The sequence below is a fragment of the Mercenaria mercenaria genome, chromosome 6 (assembly GCF_021730395.1).
Source record: "Mercenaria mercenaria strain notata chromosome 6, MADL_Memer_1, whole genome shotgun sequence".
NCBI classification, from domain to species: domain Eukaryota; kingdom Metazoa; phylum Mollusca; class Bivalvia; order Venerida; family Veneridae; genus Mercenaria; species Mercenaria mercenaria.
The window spans coordinates 15,680,032-15,700,598 of record NC_069366.1 but is presented as its reverse complement, the minus strand read 5'-3'; positions in this window follow the sequence as shown (position 1 = coordinate 15,700,598).

Genomic DNA, 20,567 nt, shown 5'->3' with positions numbered 1-20,567 from the left:
TTTTTGCTTGCATTTCATGCTAGGATGGTCCTAGAAGACCAATCACTAACCCATTTTCAAATATAAGTGCAAAAACGCAACGTTTAAAATTCGGCATTTCTCTCCAGGTCGAGATCTGTAAGAAATTCGAGTTTTGGGGTGATTCTGGCAGCCGAATTTTTTGCATGCATTTCATGTTAGTATAGTCCTAAAAGACCAAGCACTCACCCACTTTCAAATAAAAGTACAGAAACGGCCAGAAACGCTACCCTTAAATATCGGCATTTCGCTCCAGGTCGGGACCTGTAAGAAATTGGAGTTTTGGGGTGATTTTTGCAACCAGTATTTTTTCCTTGCATTTCATGCTAGGATGGTCCTAGAAGAACAAGTACTCACCCACTTTCAAATATAAGTACAGAAACGGGCAGAAACGCTACCCTGAAAAGTCAGCATTTCTCGACATGTCGGGACCTGTGAGAAATTCGAGTTTTGTGGTGATTTTGGCAACCTGTATTTTTTGCTTGCATTTCATGCTAGGCTGATCCTAGAAGACCAAGCACTCATCCTCTTTCAAATATAAGTACAGAAACGCTACCCTTTAAAATCGGCATTTCTCTCCAGGTCGGAGACTGTAAGAAATTCGAGTTTTGGGGTAATTTTGGAGACCCGTATTTTTGCTTGCATTTCATGCTAGGATGGTCCTAGAAGACCAAGCACTGACCCACTTTTAAATATAAGTACAGAAAGACTACCCTTAATCAAAGGCCTGAAGGGCCTGAGTCGGCTAATGATTGATGTACTGACAGTATAGTCTACCAGTTTCAGTTTGTTTTTAGTTTTTTTCTTAAAATTTCATAACACAGCTCGATATTTACCCAAAATATTATATCCGGATACGATTACACTTTTCTCCAGTTTAAAACAATATATTTTACAAATTGTGATGATACGAAGACATTTATCAGCAATTGGCAGTATCTGACATTGAAGTTTACGGTTAAATTACCTCTTATTTAAATCTTTTCATAAAAAAGTTGTTTCGTTTCGTGAAAGCAGCCAAACATAGACGATCTACTTTCGATTTCAAAAACTACAAGAAAATACAATTTAATGTTTCGCCGATTTGTTTATTTCTCGAAAAATAAGAATTAAAATCATTTTTAATATCAGTAGTAACTAAACAAACCAGTAAGAGCTTCTTCTTCCGATAATTTATCCGTTTTACTGACTGCAAAATTCAACCCACGCAAAGTTTATAGAAATCATACGATGCGTGTTTACGTTCAATGTGGGAGAATTAAGGCTGATCGGCTATGTTACCTAACGCATCCGGACGATTCAGATTTTGTTTTTAAAAAAGCATTGTGTGCGTTTCTGTAATTTTATATACGTTTTTATACGCTTAGAAATTATTAGACATGCGTATTTGCATTATTTCTATACCTAATTTACGCTAATACGCATCTTATCTGGAGCCCTGTGGAACTATTTTTTGTCTTTTGCTGGATGTTACCCAAGCTTTGTAAGCCTGCGCAATTCTTAAAATGCACATTTATGCTTAATGAGTTACATTCGAGTATTGCACAATTACAAGTCATAAATATGACAGATTACATCGTATATTGGTCATAGCAAAGGGAATTGACACAACTTAACTTCATTCATGCAGTGAACTGTTTGAAGTTTGAGAAATCTAATGGAACTACATCCCTTCACGTGTTATTCGGTCCATTTAGAGAATCGCTGAACAGCAAGGACTCGTCAAAAGGCTTTCAGCCTTTAGCCGACTCAAAAATCGGCATTTCTCTCCAGGTCGGGCCCTGAAAGAAATTCGAGTTTTGGGGTGATTTTGGCAACCCGTATTTTTTGCTTGCATTTCATACTAGGATATTCATAGAAGACAAAGCACTCACCCACTTTCAAATATAAGTACAGAAATGGCCAGAAACGCTACCCTTAAAAATCGACAATTCTCTCAAGGTCGGGACCTGTAAGAAATTCGAGTTTTGAGGTGATTTTGGCAACCCGTATTTTTTGCTTGCATTTCATGCTAGGATGGTCATAGAAGACTAAGCACTCACCCACTTTCAAATATAAGTACAGAAACGGCCAGAAACGCTACCCTTAAAAATCGACATTTCTCTCCAGGTCGGGACTTGTAAGGAATACGAGTTTTGGGGTGATTTTGGCAACCCGTATTTTTTGCTTGCATTTGATGTTCCTAGAAGACCAATCACTCACCAATTTTCAAATATAAGTACAAAAACTCTACCCTTTAATATCGGCATTTCTCTCCAGGTCGGGATCTGTAAGAAATTCGAGTTTTGGGGTGATTCTGGCAACCGTATTTTTTGCTTGCATTTCATGCTAGTATAGTCCTAAAAGACCAAGCACTCACCCACTTTCAAATGTAAGTACAGAAACGGCCAGAAATGCTACCCTTAAATATCGGCATTTCTCTCCAGGTCGGGACCTGTAAGAAATTCGAGTTTTGGGGTGATTTTTGCAACCCGTAATTTTTCCTTGCATTTCATGCTAGGATGGTCCTAGAAGAACAAGTACTCACCCTCTTTCAAATATAAGTACAGAAACGGCCAGAAACGCTACCCTGAAAAGTCAGCATTTCTCTACAGGTCGGGACCTGTAAGAAATTCGAGTTTTGTGGTGATTTTGGCAACCCGTATTTTTTGCTTTCATTTCATGCTAGGATGATCCTAGAAGACCAAGCACTCATCCTCTTTCAAATATAAGTACAGAAACGCTACCCTTTAAAATCGGCATTTCTCTCCAAGTCGGAACCTGTAAGAAATTCGAGTGTTGGGGTAATTTTGGAAACCCGTATTTTTTGCTTGCATTTAATGCTAGGATGGTCCTAGAAGACAAAGCACTCACCCACTTTCAAATATAAGTACAGAAACACTACCATTAAAAATCGGCATTTCTCTCCAGGTCGGGACCTGTAAGAAATTCGAGTTTTGGGGTGATTTTGGCAACCCGTATTTTTTGCTTGCATTTCATGCTAGGATATTCATAGAAGACAAAGCACTCACCCACTTTCAAATATAAGTACAGAAACGGCCAGAAACGCTACCCTTAAAATTCGACAATTCTCTCAAGGTCGGGACCTGTAAGAAATTCGAGTTTTGGGGTGATTTTGGCAACCCGTATTATTTGCTTGCATTTCATGCTAGGATGGTCATAGAAGACTAAGCACTTACCCACTTTCAAATATAAGTATAGATACGGCCAGAAACGCTACCCTTAAAAATCGACATTTCTCTCCAGGTCGGGACCTGTAAGAAATTCGAGTTTTTGGGTGATTTTGGCAACCCGTGGAAGACCAAGCACTCACACATTTTTCAAATATAAGTACAGAAACAGCCAGAAATGCTACCCTTAAGATCGGCATTCCTCTCCAGGTCCTAGAAGACTAAGCACTCACCCACATGCAAATATAAGTACAGAAACGGCCAGAAGTGCTACCCTTAAAAATCGGCATTTCTCTCCAGGCCGGGACCTTTTAGAAATTCGAGTTTTGGTTTGATTTTGGTAACCCGTATTTGTTGCTTGCATTTCATGTTAGGATGGTCCTAGAAGACAAAGCACTCACCCACTTTCAAAAATAAGTACATAAACGGCAAGAAACGCTACCCTTAAAGATCGGCATTCCTCTCCAGGTCGGGACCTGTAATTAAGGTATTAGATCACTAATAGAGAACCTCCTTTTGAAGAGTATTTAACTCCTACCATAAACCTACTTTTACTGCTTCAACAAGGCAATTCACGTGCTGTTAATACCCGATTTTTATTTTGAAATTCTTTCCCAGGGACGTATATGTAATTCTTCGCAGAATGACATCTGGTATCTGCGTCTTGTTTCTTTCATAAAAACCTCTTCTTGAAGCATTAAAGATGCAATCTAAACCATAGAATGTTTTACTGTATCAGTAACTAACGCCAAATGCGCTGCCCCCAACATTGTTCGTACTCGTTTCTTCCCTTGTTTACTCCCCTTTTAGAACTCGGCGTCAATTCAGATTTTGTAGACAACCGTGAATGTTAAAGAATCGCGTGTTTACCTGTGCGATTCTTTGTTTTTCGGTATCATATTTATGATTTTGGTAAGTATCAGTCGGTATGTTTTTATCTAATTTCTGGAAGTATTTATATAAACAGCTTGGAAACTTGACTCCACGTTCGTACTCATCCGTACTCCAACTGCGTGTCCGTACTCAATATAACTCGAATGTAAAGTTATTATTCTTGAAATTGTGATCGAGTCCACCAAATTGTGAAATGTTATGAACAATTATTGGTAATTTTATGTTTGTAATAATGAGAGATCAAAAAATAGCTTAAAAACCTTCAGGATGTGCTTTTGATAGTGTTGTTTATTTCCGGGCCCTGGATACGGATATTAAAAACATGTTTACCGTTTCCAAGAACAACAGGAATGGTAAATAAAAAATGTACCGGAATCGTCAACATACAAAAACAATACATAAATCGTCGTGAAATAGTTTTTATGCAAGAATAGCGACAATACACGTTTGTTTTGTGTATTAACGTCTGCAGAAGCCCTTGGGATATGTTAGTGATCTTGACCTTCGGTCTCGGTCACAAACAATCCCGCGGGCTTCTGCAGACGTTAATACACAAAAAACATGTATTATCCCTACATACTACATGTTATATGATAAGGCCTAAACAATTCTTTGTTTCCGGTAACATGCTCAAACAAATTAGAGTAGGTATGTCGAAATCTTTTTACTATTGTTTTTTATTATTAAGTGAGACTTTTCGAAAATTATTTTTGTGTCATTTTTTTGTCGAAAAATGAATACAAATAAGGGTGTTATGCCTTTAGAGCATCAGTAAGTTGATTTCTTACATCACTGACCATGTTTAAAGCGTAAAAAGTGCAGTTTTGCAACTTTTGTCAAAAAGTTGATAAAAATATTCTCCAAGGCCATAAAAACATTTAGGATCAGGCCAAAAATTTAGGGTAGGTCGAGATACCGGAAACAAACAATTTTTTACGCCTAAGTCAAATCAAGTCAATAGATAGCATTTAATAAGCAGACGGCCCATTTAGTACAGCTGTCAGTGGTTCTCTCAGTGTTCTGTGCTAATCTTGTTATATTTGATTCTGAAGCGCTCTTGAATCTTTTATTTGGCTGCTGTAAGACTTGAGGTTCAGGCTCTACAGTGGTTGGCTCTAAACTACTAATTGCAGAGTTAACAGCTTCCATTTCTATTTCATCAAGGTCATCATCAAGAAAGTCCAAATTTTCATCAAGACCAATCCCAGTGGCATTTTTAAAGAATTTATTTATTTCTTTGTATGCGGAAGTGTACTTTTCGAAAACTTCAAAGTTGAACAAACATCTAACTTCATCAGAATTCCTTGACTGGACAACATATTTCATTACCAGTCCATCGTACTGGGAGCCAATTACTTGCCATTCATCTTCAGAACCCCTGACACTACATGCTGTGGCAGTTTTGTACTGAGCCATTGTAAACAGGATAGATATTTGATAAATATGTATTTCTCGCTAGATATAAGCTTTGCAGACGCACAGGAAGTAGATGAAGGGCAAAATTAATACAATGCTTACGTTTATTCATAGTTGAAATCACGTGACATTGTTTTCATTCATTAACAGGGTTGTTAATAATTACTTGCAAATGTAATGCATTAAATTAGCATTATTTGGAAAAAGATGGCATTAAATTAGCATTAGCATTACTCATTTTTATCAAAATAATGCATTAAATTAGCATTACATAGGGTGCATTAGCATTAGCATTACCATTACTTTTTGAGAATCATTGCATGTTATTATCACATACACTGTTTGTTTTTCATTAACTCATATACATTTTAGTTTACCTAGGTCATCTACATGAATAGTTAAATACATGTATGACTTCCTTGTATTATATCTGATTTTTTTCTTTTACCATTACTTTATAAACAAGAGGACCATGATGGTCTTGAATCGCTCACCTATCCCCACATGACCCAGTGTTGAACTGAGTATGACGTCGTTATTTCTATTATTTGACACATTGACCTATTTTTTGAGCACATGTGACCTAGATATCATCAAGATAAAAAATTCTTACCAATTTTCATGAAGATCCATTGAAAAATATGACCTCTAGAGAGGTCACAAGGTTTTTCTATTATTTGACCTAATGACCTAGTTTTTAAAGGCACGTGACCCACTTTTGAACTTGACCTAGATATCATCAAGGTGAACATTCTCACCAATTTTCATGAAGATCTCATGAAAAATATGGCCTCTAGAGAGGTCGCAATGTTTTTCTATTTTTCGACCTACTGACCTAGTTTTTGACCGCACATGACCCAGTTAAGAACTTGACCTGGGTATCATCAAGTTGAACATTCTCACCAATTTTCATAAAGATCCCATGAAAAATATGGCCTCTAGAGAGGTCACAAAGTTTTTCTATTTTCAGACCTACTGACCTAGTTTTTGACCGCACGTGACCCAGTTTCAAACTTGACCTAGATATCATCAAGGTGAACATTCAGATCAATTTTCATGAAGATCTCTTGAGAAATATGGCCTCTAGAGAGGTCACAAGGTTTTTCTATTTTTAGACCTACTGACCTAGTTTTTGATCCCACGTGACCCAGTTTCAAACTTGATCTAGATATCATCAAGTAAAACATTCTGACCAATTTTCATGAAGATCTCTTGAAAAATATGGCCTCTAGAGAGGTCACAAGGTTTTTCTATTTTTAGATCTACTGACCTAGTTATTGACCGCACATGACCCAGTATCGAACCTGACCTAGATATCATCAAGGTGAACATTCTGAATAATTTTCATAAAGATCCCATGAAAAATATGGCCTCTAGAGAGGTCACAAAGTTTTTCTATTTTCAGACCTACTGACCTAGTTTTTGACCGCACGTGACCCAGTTTCAAACTTGACCTAGATATCATCAAGGTGAACATTCAGATTAATTTTCATGAAGATCTCTTGAGAAATATGGCCTCTAGAGAGGTCACAAGGTTTTTCTATTTTTAGACCTACTGACCTAGTTTTTAACCCCACGTGACCCAGTTTCAAACGTGACCTAGATATCATTAAGGTGAACATTCTGACCAATTTTCATGAAGATCTCGTGAAAAATATGGCCTCTAGAGAGGTCAAAAGGTTTTTCTATTTTTAGACCTACTGACCTAGTTTTTGACCATACGTGACCCAGTTTCGAACTTGACCTAGATATCATCAAGATGAACATTCTGACCAACTTTCATAAAGATCCCATGAAAAATGTGACCTCTAGAGTGGTCACAAGCAAAAGTTTACGCACGCACGGACGGACGGACGGACGCACGGACGGACGACGGACGCCACGCGATCACAAAAGCTCACCTTGTCACTTTGTGACAGGTGAGCTAAAAAAACAAAGCAAAACAAAACACCTTATGTTGAAGTACAGCATGCATGAGGATTTAAATTGTTAGAGAAAGTCAAGTACCTGTTTAATGACTCCCTAACAGCCTAATTTAACATGACATGTAGAAGCTAGCTGCCTTAAGGTCTTAAACATCACTATCAGTGGCATAGTGTTAATTGATAAAAAGGTGTCAAAAGATAATAGATTCTGTTTGATATTTTGGGTGACAAATCTAATTATGTCACACTTCTATGGCTATTATAAATATGCAATTTGGAGTGGTCCCAGGTTTAAAATGTATTTTTCAAAATCTTTCAGGTGTACATTGAACAAAAGGCAATTATACCATTAGACAGTTTATTAAAATCAAACAACAATCTATTAGAGAACTGCTATAACCTGTGTAAATGACAGCATACATGTGTATTATGTTTTTTCCTATGAAACAGAAAATAATGCCTGAGTAATGCTAAGAATTAGCATTAGCATTACTTACTTTGGCATTAAATTAGCATTATTTTCAATGCTAAAATTGTGGCATTAATCATTACTTGGCATTATTTGAAAAAATTAATGCATTACTAATGCATTAGCATTAGCATTAGCATTACTACAACCCTGTTCATTAACCGGAAGTTAGAACTATTTTACGGTAGCTCACCTGCGAAACATTTACCCACGGTGCAAAAATGCTTCTTGCTTGCAAATAAATAAATAGAATATAAGTGTTTGTCTCAGAAAGTTTTTTATACTTTGTATTACTAAAATTTAGCTCTAGAAAAATGAGTATATAGATTGCATATCGGAAAAAGAGGTGGAAATTCTTATGTCACAATCGGTGGGAGTGAAATGTAACAGCCATCCATATTTTATCGTAGATTTATGTATAGGCGATGTCGCTATAGCGACTGCTACAGATCGTGTTAGAATTTGCTATAAAGTTTCGTGTCCTCGAGTCCTCGATTTTGGTATTGTCTTTGATCCTAGCTAATAATCTTAAGTTATGAACATGAAATGTTTGTTGCAATACCCATACATTCTGTTACAGATAAAATTTGTAATAAGACGTTGGAAGCATAGAACGCAACCAAGCAACATAGTGGCAGACTGGGTTTGATTTGAGTTTGTTCGTTAAAGGTAATGAAATGTGCAACTCCTCTCACGCCCCCTTCTATCATGGTAAAATTGAATGATCCCAAAGGACTAGAAAATATATGTCTAACAACACTAAGTCAAGTACGGGGAGAATTTTTACAGCTTAAAGATCGATCCTTTTGCCAAGAATTATATCAAACTTTACTTGAAAACAGTGCTTGGCAGGTAGATAATATACAGTGATAATCAAAGCTTTGCCTAGCAATGCCCCTGCATAAATGCAATAATTAATAAATTTCATTAATATTTTGACACTGAATCAATTAATCTGTTATTGATCTCACAATGTATGTTACTACAATATAATGGTGATTAAAAAATATATATATAATATAATATATTGTAAAATAGTAGTTTGGCCTCTTTAGCAGATCGGATTTAGTAATTGCCTCAGAACAACTGTGGATAACAGCCCTGTCTGGTAAAGACAAATAATAAGATCATATAGAAATGTAGAATAACCAAGAAAAATAATTTACCTTGCAACATTTCAAACACCACACTTGGTTTGTAGCTCGCTCACCAGAGCACAACGTGCTAAAGGTGGGTTATTGTGACCACTCAATATCCGTCGTAAGTAAGAAAAATTATAGATATACAGTAGGGAAAAAACGCAGCCTCCCATAACTATAACTCACATCACATGGCTGTGCACTCGACAAACAAACACACATACGTACAAACGCACATATATAGACAAAAAGCAAATACACGAGGACCAAACGAACAAATAATTAAACGCAATGGGACACCCCCTAGGAATAGTTGGTGGAATAAACACCACTGTGGAGTTTAAACCGGTTTATTTTGAGCACCAAACCTTCCCCAACCTTGCTTCGAGATTATAGTCACAGGCTTTGTCCGGTAAAATAAATATGACCATAAGAAAAGGTCAGGTCCACGCAGTATTTTTGTAGAGAATATAAGCTAAACAGAATATCAGTGAGATGTGTATGAGAACATAGAACTTAGTGAGATGCGTGAAATAGATACACATTAATATAACTTTTAAAATGGTGTTACTTAGGAAAATGCAAAGCCTCAAATCATATGAAGCATTCTGAATAAATAAATGTCATCTGGTAGACCCTTAAAGAATCAGAGCACACAAAATAGTAGCACAATCCATTTTGACGTTATGGCATCGACAGAAATATTAAGGAACCTTTCAATTGATCTTTTCCAAAGTTCAAATGATTAGTTTTGCTCAACCCGGGGCTATAGGGCGTGGACGATAGCTTGCGTTTCCACTACCGTCCATGAACAGGCTCAAACCGAGTCTGCAATATTTTCGTTTAGGTCGTGTTGGGCGACCTTTGATTTTTCACTTTTCTATTTTATTTTAATATATCTCATATAGTGACTACATGTCCAACTATTCGGTTCATCCTACAACCTTCATCAATACCAATGCTTAATAGCCCTTTTAAAATCAAATGTATCAGGTACTGATTGTATTATCGTTGCTAATTCTAGAATCTCACGAGATTGTTCGGGCGTTATCCAAAACGTTGATATGATAAAACTTACAGAACAAAACTTCTTTAGGTTCTATCGCATTAGGCCGTTTTAACGTTTTCCGAATTTCATGTTCATTACTTTACGGTAATCTAAGTCTGCAGATTAGATTGTGTTTCTGACAATCCTTCCAACCATTGTATGCTGTATGACGCGGAGCAAATAATAACGTGACATTGAGCAATATCATGCGATTTGCGTAATAAAGCCTGTCCGGTATATACAAAGCTTTGTTACAATGGAAGCAAACAAGAATGATTCAACAATCTATTAAAATATGTTACATGACAGTTCGTGACAGTAACTGTAGAAACAATTTACCTTGTGTATCCCAGGTCAGTGCGTCTGTGCCCGTAAATGTCACCCATAAACCCCATAGTTTCCATTTCTCTTGCAATTTGCCCTTCCTAATTTTCACCAACCGGATATATTACAAAGTCCATTAAATTCAGGTTATGTAAAGCTCAGTGCACATGCATTTAGCATTATTTCCAGGAATGCTTAATCAAACCAACCCACATGTATAGTCACAATCTGAAACATCTGTTCTTGGCAATGTAGGTGCAAGAGTTCCTAGCGTTGTGAATTGCATGTGCCAGGCGTGTCAGATGGAAAAACCCACCACAAATTCTCAAGATAGCTTGTGCAACTCGCAATGTGCCTCAGTCAATAATACCCCCACTGTTTATCCGCAAAGTCAGCAAATGACCGACTCTGTGTTGAATAACACCCACATCGATGAGGGACAAGTGATTTGAAGTAAGCGACCTTAACCACTCGGCCACGGAGCCCCCCTCCCCCCTCCTCCCCCACACCCCTTCATTGACTTTAGTAAAGCTTTTGATTACGTAAACAGAGATAAGCTATGGTCAAAATTAATTCAACTTTGTATAAGGAGCAATATTTTGAATATTACTAGATCAATGTACTCACTGACCATGATACAGCCTGAGACTTCGTCGGGACCAAGGGAAAAAGTCGACATATCGAAATATCGACATCACCGAAGTTTGGTCAACTTTGGTTGGTAGGTGTGGTAATAAACTTTCGTGGTGATAAAAAGACGTTTTATGAGACAAAAAAGTGTATTCATACATGAATGTTATGTTTTACATATTTAGTGGTCTTTACCTGTTGAAATAAATAATTAATAAAGCATTTTGTTGTTTGTTTTGTGTTAATTTTAACCTTTCAACGTACTTCCAGTTTTAATACCTCTTCCACCTTCTTATGCTTTGTGCTATGCACATGATGTGAAACTCACTCTAACATTTAAACAAATTTGACAGAACCTTCATTTCTTGGTATTTATAAATGCAATTAAATTCATTCACTTTTTACACAATTCAAGTTGCTCAATCAGCGTGCCACACAGCTTGCGTCCTAAACAAACAATTAATTACACATGTGCGACGGTTAATTTGCTTCGGGTCTTAGGCAGGATCATTGAGCGAATACCTGCGCGTGTTGTTTTTCGCACCTGCGGCGGCAGACGACAATCGCGTGCAGTTTTTCGACACACGATTAAAGTTATAATCTTGTTCAAAATCACCGTAAAAAGAAAGCAAATAACTTTGTAGATTCGTAGAAAATGGTCCAATGAACACATTCGCCCGTTAGTCTGACTTGGATGGCCTAATATTGTTGAGACACGAATGGATATAAAATCATGAAATATTTAATCCCTAATTAACCTGCCAGGCTTCGCCGATTTCCGTAAATCAACGAAGACAGTGTCACGTGACGAAAATTTAAATACTAGTACGTCGAAAACAACAACGGCTGGTTGGCCGTGATAGGATTTTGTGTAAAGACGGCGGATAAATGTAGAAATTTGCAAATATTTTGCTTTTCTCTGCCATTTCTACAAAAAAATACACTTATATTATCAAATTACGGCTTTGTTCAATAAAGGTAAAGGCAGTTTACCAGAAACCGCTGTAGCTTTATACGTTGACTCGTCAGTTGTAGTCTCTGTTTCCCCAACCGCTGTAGCTTTAGCTGTTGACTCATCGGTTGTGGTCCCCGTCTCCTCGACCACTGTAGCTATGTGTGTTGACTCGTCAGTTGCAGTCTCCGTTTCAGAATACTTAAAAAATTCAGCCAATATTAAAGACAGAATCGTATGCTTGATTTTTTGCTGGATCAGAAAACAATGGAAATGGACCTAACGCAGGTTTTTACTAGAGAAGTCTCTGGCAAAATCACCAGTTAATGATATTTTCGCTAAAAGAAATTTTCCTACAATGCAGTGGTCTATAATATGGTGAAATAAAATGTATAGGTCCGTGTGCTTGTTTGTGAGAAATTTGCATATTTCAAGCTGGTTTCAAGGTATTATGAGGAAGAAATTAACGTGTTAAAATTTCTATTCTAACATGGCACGATTTGATTGCAAGTTGAATAAAGAAGAAAGTCAAGCTCTGTATATTTAAGAAATAATTTATAGCAAAAGAGTGCTTTATTTATGCACAATGGGTGGTTATACATCGGGAGTAATAATTTCACGAGGGCGCAGCCCGAGTGATATTATTTGTACGACGTATTACCGACCAAGTGTATAAATAGTGTTAAACATGGTTTTGCTATAAATTATTTCAATTCTAATATACCTTTAATCTAAAACAGTAGATTAAATATAGCAGCGCTCTTTCTTGGTCGCAACAAAATCTTTGACGTCACCGCACGTTAACGTGACGTCATTCTTGTATAAGTGTGTTTTAACAGAGACAAGCATATTATAATTAAGAAATAATAAACCTGTTCCTATATTTTATCAGTTGATAAAATATGTGCAGGAGTTTGGATGCGTAATAATTAAATCACGAGTACATAGCACGAATGATTTAATTATTCGTATCCAAACGACTGTCCATGTTTTATTAACTGATAAAATTATTGGAAAAGATTTATTATTTCGATTCTAACACCGCAAATAATTTGCATTTTACAGTACTACATTTTCAGCGTAATACGTCATTCGGGTCATATGCTGTTACAATTTACCCCCTATGGTTAGAAAGAGTTGCATAGCCAATGGAACGTATAGATATATGTTTCTTTTTATCAGAATTTGAGAAGTATTTATGAATTAGTAATCTAACAGCTCGCAAACTAATCATCAAATTAGGCGAGTTGACCCTGTGTTACAAGTTACGAGCATAACTTTATATGACGCCATATCATTATGACGTCATACTTTATGTCATACATTTATGTCGTCACCGCTGAATCTTAATTAAGCTAATTGAATACGCTCGTAGAGATCGAAACGTGTTTTACGGTCCTACACATAAGTCAGTATGGCTTTTTATCATATTTATGTTTTTGAAATGCTGTTTTCAACCGTTTGGCCCTGAAATAATTCGTATGTAATGGAACTGAAGTAGAATCTCTTATGCCAAAATCAGGGGGTGAAATGTAACAGCCAACCATATTTTATCGTAGATGCATGTATAGGCGATTTCGCTATATGTTTATACAGCAATTGCTGCAGATCGTGTTAGAATCTGCGATAAACAACGGCTGACGCTCGGACCGGTAATTGAGCATCATGACGTCAGTTATGACGCAGACGTCAAATTCCCACATGACGTTCAGTTCATTACTGCTCGAATAAATGAAGCCCAGCATAATATTTACCAAATGAACACGTAAAAATAAAAGATAAAGTAATCAAGCCCTTCTTGTGGATTGTCGTCTATTCTTGCATAAAACTTTTTTTTTCACTGGATCCGCCCATGTATAAACAGGAGAAATATCGTGTGCAAACAAGGCAATTCACGTACTGTTAATACATGATTTTTATTTTTGAAATGCTTTGCCAGGAACGTATGTATGCATTTCTGCGCAGACTGATAGTTGGCATCTGCGTCTTATTTCAGCATTATAGATACAATGTAACCCATAGTATGTTTAGCTGTATCAGTTTCCAACGCCAAACGTACTGCTCCCGTCAATGTACGCACTAGCTTCTCTTAGAGTTTCCTCCCTGTACAAAGCGTCTGATCAATTATTGTAAATAACTGTGAATAAATAAGTATCGCGTGTAACTTGTGCTATTGCCCGTTTTTAGGTATTATATTAATGATTTTGTTAGTATCAGTCGGTATGTTTTTACCTGATTTTTCGCAGAATTCATATAATAAACCACGAAAGCTAGTCACTACCTTCGTACTCAACCGGAATCTAAATGTGTTCGTACTCAAAATAAAATAATTCGAATGTTAAGTTATTATTCTTAAAAGTGTGTTCCTGTTAATAATTTTTTTAAGTTATATGCAAAATTATGGGTAATGTAACGTTTGTAATAACTAAAAATAATAAGATGCTCAAAAACCTTCAAATCACGCTTTTGGTAGTGTTGTTGATATGTGTGCCCCGGTTATGGATATTTAAAACACGTTTACCGTTTTCAAGAACATCCGAATGGTAACTAAAATGTACAGGAATCGTAAAGTCATCACATATAAAAATAATGCATTTAGTCGTCGTGTAATGTTTTTTTATGCAAGAATAGCGACAATACACGTTTGTTTTGTGTATCAACGTCTGCAGAAGCCCTTGGGATATGTTTGTGACCGAGACAAAATACACGTTTGTTTTGTGTATTAACGTCTGCAGAAGCCCTTGGGATATGTTTGTGCTGAGACCGCCTCGGTTAACTTGAACTAACACATAGTTTTATATCTACAGAAAGTAAAACTTGTAATAATTTACCTTTGATTGGGTCAGCGCAGTACACAGCAACTGAAAACAATTTAATTTGATAGATGAAAATACCTAAAGATGGTCAGTCACATTTGAGCAACATTGTATAACATTATTCACCTTTTGTGTATTCTGTTTCACCTTTCGTATATTCTGTTAGAGATTTATAGGAGCAAAAATACATATTACATATAGTCAGATCCCTTTTAGAAATGTATATTGTATTGATTTTATAGTTACGTACTTGTAACATGAAAGCAAATTTCTATTTATTTTAACATTAGTTCTAGTTTAACATTTGTTTTTGATAGGTGCCAGGATATTTCAACAACCTGAACTATAACCAAGTTTTGAAACTGCGTGTATCTTCTTATTAGTGCTAAGAGGAAATTTGAATTAGTGAAAGCAAAAAAAGTAATCCCTGGAAAAACTTCGTGTAAAAATATAAAAAAAAAACTTACAGTCAATCAAATAAACAAATGTGTTTGTAAACATGGACGGATCCCAACGGAAGGGGAAGAGGCATTTTATAGAAATATTTCGATGGCAAAATACACTACATATCGTAGCCCTGACCAACCTATAGACCGGGCCAGTCTATTTTATAAGTACAACAACACGGTTGACCCATTTAAACGAGTTGTAGTTGATAGCTAGGTGTCGGAATTAACACTTTTGCAATCACATTATATGTAACTGTTAAAAATGTAAACATTCAGGTCATATGGCGACGTTCTGGCTTGACGCCATTGTGCCTTTTCGGACTTTATATAATAAATGATAATAACACACAAACGGGTAACTTAGAATCACCGACTTTTCAAAAATATTTAAATATGTAAAAAGGTTAATTTTGTTTACTCACGTTTCATACTTGAAACGAGTTGTTTAAATTAGCAACGTTCAAAGATTTTTTTCGAAGCATCAAAAGACATAACCATCTAGAACTACTTTAATGACAATTTCAGCTCAAATCAGTACAATAAGCTTACCTGTCGGCAGTAAAAGATGTATCAGTAATAAAATCATATCGCACAAGTATAAAGTAGTCCAGACTATTTGTCAACTAGAAGATGTTACTTGAAATATGTAGGATATCCTGCTCGTCTGTTTGTTGACAGTTTCCAACTTTCAAAGTTGAAATCTCAAACTATCTTAAACTAGATTATGTTTCAACCATGTAAATTATTAAAGGGCATTTCCGGGAGCTATTACTGCGCCATCTTTAGCGTCGTTGCCTATCTGTTACTTACTAATTAAATCCTTCAGGGTTTAATTTGAGGTTGAATAATTGTGGGCGGTATGCAACAATTCAAGTTGTTTCAGGAGGTAAAAACCTAAAAAAAAAAAACCGGTTTATATCTAATGGATAGACAAATGCAATAAAAAACAGGGATGCCTATTTACAGGTAGGAAGACGGAAAAATATTTAAGATATAGTATGTGGTTGTAAGATTTTTTCAAGATGAATATAGGTTATAGCGACAGTTCATATCTATACTGGTATTACATGTATAGCAAATCATTTTTATTAACAATATAGGCTTTCAGAAATACGAAAAAACAAAGAAAAAAAAACAGAAAAAAAAACAACACATTAATTGAAATCATTTAACTAGAAATGAATTTTGTTTATTTTTTTAGGGTTTTATTTTCTTTTTTTGTGTGTGTAAAAATCTGTCTTAATTTAAGTATTTCATCTAAATATTTTTATGTTTTCTTTCTTTTGTGTATGGTATAAGTTAGTTATATAGTAAAAATGATAAAAATGTTGTCCAGTGAAAATAAATTGTGATAAAAATGTGTAATTTCAATATATTATACGGGAAATTTACTCGGAAATAAGATTAAAAATATGTTAATTTTGGAGTGTGTATACTTATTTATGAAGAATGTAATATATGTACAGAAATAACAGTCTAAGAAAATTTGTCAATTGACTTAATTTGTCAAGAAATGGTTCTGTTCTGGGTTCTCGTATTCAAAATGGTCATTCGTTTAGCTTGTCTATACCTTAAAAACGGTCTGAATATTTATCTTGATGATCTTTTGCCTAAGTTCGAAACTGGGTTATTTGGGGTCACAAAATATGTCACTTGATCAAAAATCAAAGAAGAATCTTGAGTATGCAATAGGAGCTGCATTTTACACCGAATCTTCTTGGAGTTTGACCAAAATGTTTATCTTGATGAAATCTAGGACAAGTGTGAATATAGATCATCTAGGGTCAAAACTATGTCACCCGGTCAAATCAAAGAAAAACCTTGCGGGGCTGCATTTTTCACTGAATATTCGTGTACTTATATCAGACGGTTTGTCTTGATAAATTCTAGGTCAAGTTTGAATGTTGGTCATCTGAGTTCAAAAACTTCAAAGGCTTCATTTTCTACTGGATATTTGTGAAATTTGGACAGAATGATCTTCCAGATGAAATCTATGTCAAGTTCGAATATGGGTCATCTTGCCAAAAACTGGTCAAATAAAATAAAACCTTGTGTATGCAATAGGGCTGCATTTTTTACTGAATAATAATGGAATTTGATCAGATTGTTTGTCTTGATCAAATCTAGGTCAGGTTTGAATAAAGGTCATCTGTGGTCAAAAACTAGGTCACTCTGTGAAATCAAAGAAAATCAAAGAAAAACTTGGTGTGTGCAATAGGGGTTGCATTTTTCATCTGATGTGCATGGAACTTGGTCAAACTTTTTGTCGCCATGAAACCACAGAGGAGTTTTATCTGAGTCACGTGGTGAAAAAATCTCTGTCAAGTTCGAATATGGGTCATCTAGGGTCAAAAACTAGGTCAGTCAGTCAAATCAAAGAAAAATCTTGTGTATGCAATAATGGCTGCATTTGTAACTGGTATTCATAGAATTTGATCAGATTGTTTGTCTTGATCTAATTTAGATCACGTTTGAAAATAGGTCATCTTGGTTAAAAAAACTAGGTCACCCTGTCAAATCAAATAAAAACTTGGTGTGTGCAATAGGAGCTGCATTTTTCTTCTGATGTGCATGAATCTTGGTCAGAATGATTGTCTCTATTAAATCTCAAAGGATTTTCATCTGGGTTATGTGGGATAAAAAAACTAGGTCACCAGGTGAATCAAAGAAAAAGCTTGTTTACACTCTAGGAGCCGCAGTTTATTTAATCTCCATAAAACTTGGTTAGAATGTTTTTGAAGAAGGCTAAGAAATTTCGAATATGGATTACGTGGGGTCAAAAACTAGGCCACTAGGTCATATCAAAGGAAAAGCTTGTTTACACTCTAGAGGCCACACTGTTTTCTGCTCTAAACTTCTCAAAACTTAGTCAGAATATTTGTCTACATTAAATCTTTACAGAGTTTTAATCTGGATCATGTGGGGTTCAAAACTAGGTCATTAGGTCAAATCAAAGAAAATGCTTGTTTACACTCAAGAGGGCACATGTTTGGTCCAATCTTAATAAACTTGGTCAAAATATTTGTCTCTATGAAATCTCAGAAGGATTAAAAATTTGGTTAAGTCGGAACAAAAACTAGGGTACTAGGACAAATCAAAGAACAATCTTGTTTACATTCTAGAGGCCACAATTTTGCTCCAATCGTCGTGCAACTTGGTCAGAATGTTTATCTCCTTGAAAAATCGGATGAGTTTGAAACTGGGTAACTACTATGTGGTGTCAAAAACTGGGTCACTAGGTCAAACATATTTATAGTGTTATGATGTGTTACTCAGGTGATCGACCTAGAGTCATATTGACTCTCTTGTCTAAATGGTCAGGTTTATCAGCTTAACTGAAATAAAGTTTATAACTTTATAACCTTTTAGTTACAGCGGTAGAAAAAATTTAATTCCTGTTACTTCTTTTACCTATTGGCCATATCTGTTTCTTTTCAGGCACGTCCAAAGAAAGCTGTTCAAAGTTCTAAACTCTCTTTTACAATCATACAGTGCAGTTAAAAATGATAACATTCCAGCTGACAGAGCCACACGACATTTTGGAGTGCCCACGCAAACTCTTAGCAAGCGACAGGGTTCTAGGGAAAGTACAACTGTTCTCACCTGATGAAGAAGAATCTTTGGTCAATTGTTTGGGAGAGATCTCAGTTGGACGTTTTAGCAAAATACTTTTTTCGTTCAAACGAATCAATTGCCTTGTACTAACTAAGTGTATAGTTACAGTTTTGGCAATTTCTGCTGTTATTCAATGATACTTGTCTGTTCCTTACAATAAATAGATAATATGCCTAAGAATATTTCTTTTTAATCAGTCTTTGACTAAAATTTTAGGTATTACATAAACTAAATTAGTCCTATTTTAAGCACGGCCCTTGTTTGTGTTAGACTTCATCTTGGAGCAGTCGCCTGAACTAACGTCTGGTTACATGCAGTAAATGGTCTTGACTTGCAATTGAGTTATCACAATAGCAGTCGTTCAGTGCCATGTGCAGGCTGTAAAATGTCGGCCCGTACATGGACTCATTGTTGTTATTTTTCTGGTCCTTTGGAATCTAGGAGAACATTCTATTTTATTATAACAAAATTCCGCTTACGCCAGTGCTAGGGGGCGTGAGAGGTGTTGCATATTTCTTTACCTCTTATGAACAGACTCAGTCAAACCGAGTCTGCTAATGTTGTTTGGTTGCATTCTATGCTTCCTAAGGATCTTCTTACAGATTTAAATAATGTTTAACCTTTACATGATGTGCGTCCACAAATGTAATAGTAGCCCTGTTGCCGGTAATATGGCGCACCTAAGAATTAACTTAACTCTATTACACAAAATACGCAAACAGTACTTAGAATACATCTCTTACAACAAAGAACATCCTTTACTTCATATGTCTACACGTTTGCAAAGAAAAATACGTTCAAACTTACTTGTAAAAACGTCTGGGAACACACCACCCTCCGATCTGCATCTATGTTTACTTTGCCGGTAATATGGCGCATATGACATCACTGTGTGAAGTAATCAGCTGATTCTGTTATGACGCGTGGAACGGTATTTTAAGTTTCCACATGCAATAGTGGGACCCCATTATGCAGTGATGAGTCAATTGAATTAACATTTATACATATCGAATATTGTGTATATATGTAAAAATTACATCTAACTTTTGGAAGGGAAAACAGTTAGAATTGTAATTACTCCCCCACTGTATGTCAAGGCCTATTGCTTTTATATGCGGTTCAAAAACAACCGATGCGAGTATCGATAGAAGTTTGACTGAATGACGTAAAAACATTTCGTCATTTGTTGTGTACATACATAAAAATGGCCGATACCGGAGAAAGGTTCTGGATTTTTGCAGTTTAAATGACCGATAGTGCAGCAAATACTTACCAAGGAATATTGTTTTATGGTTAATATCTTTTCCAAAATTGTTATACGCGTTGTGCAAGGTTAGTTAATTTTTTTCATGACTTCTCGTCTGCGCAGTTAGACTTGTTTACATAGCTAAACGTGTTTTTGTTCAGCAGGTGCGTTGAAAACGACAACGTCTCGCGTAATTTACACATACTTTTAACGGCGACGTCATTTGCGCCATATTACCGGCTTTCACGACTTTTAGTCCTATTTAATAGTGACCTAATGTATAACGTTTTTCTTTCGTAGTATACATTCCTCTTTAATAGAGGCTTAATGTTTATTCTGACATTAAGGTGTGTTCTCAATTTCTACTTTGTATATACCCCACTTGAATTGTGATTAAATGAATAATCTTACTCTGAGGTGCATTTTTATTCCTTTTGAATAGAGGCTAAAAGTAAT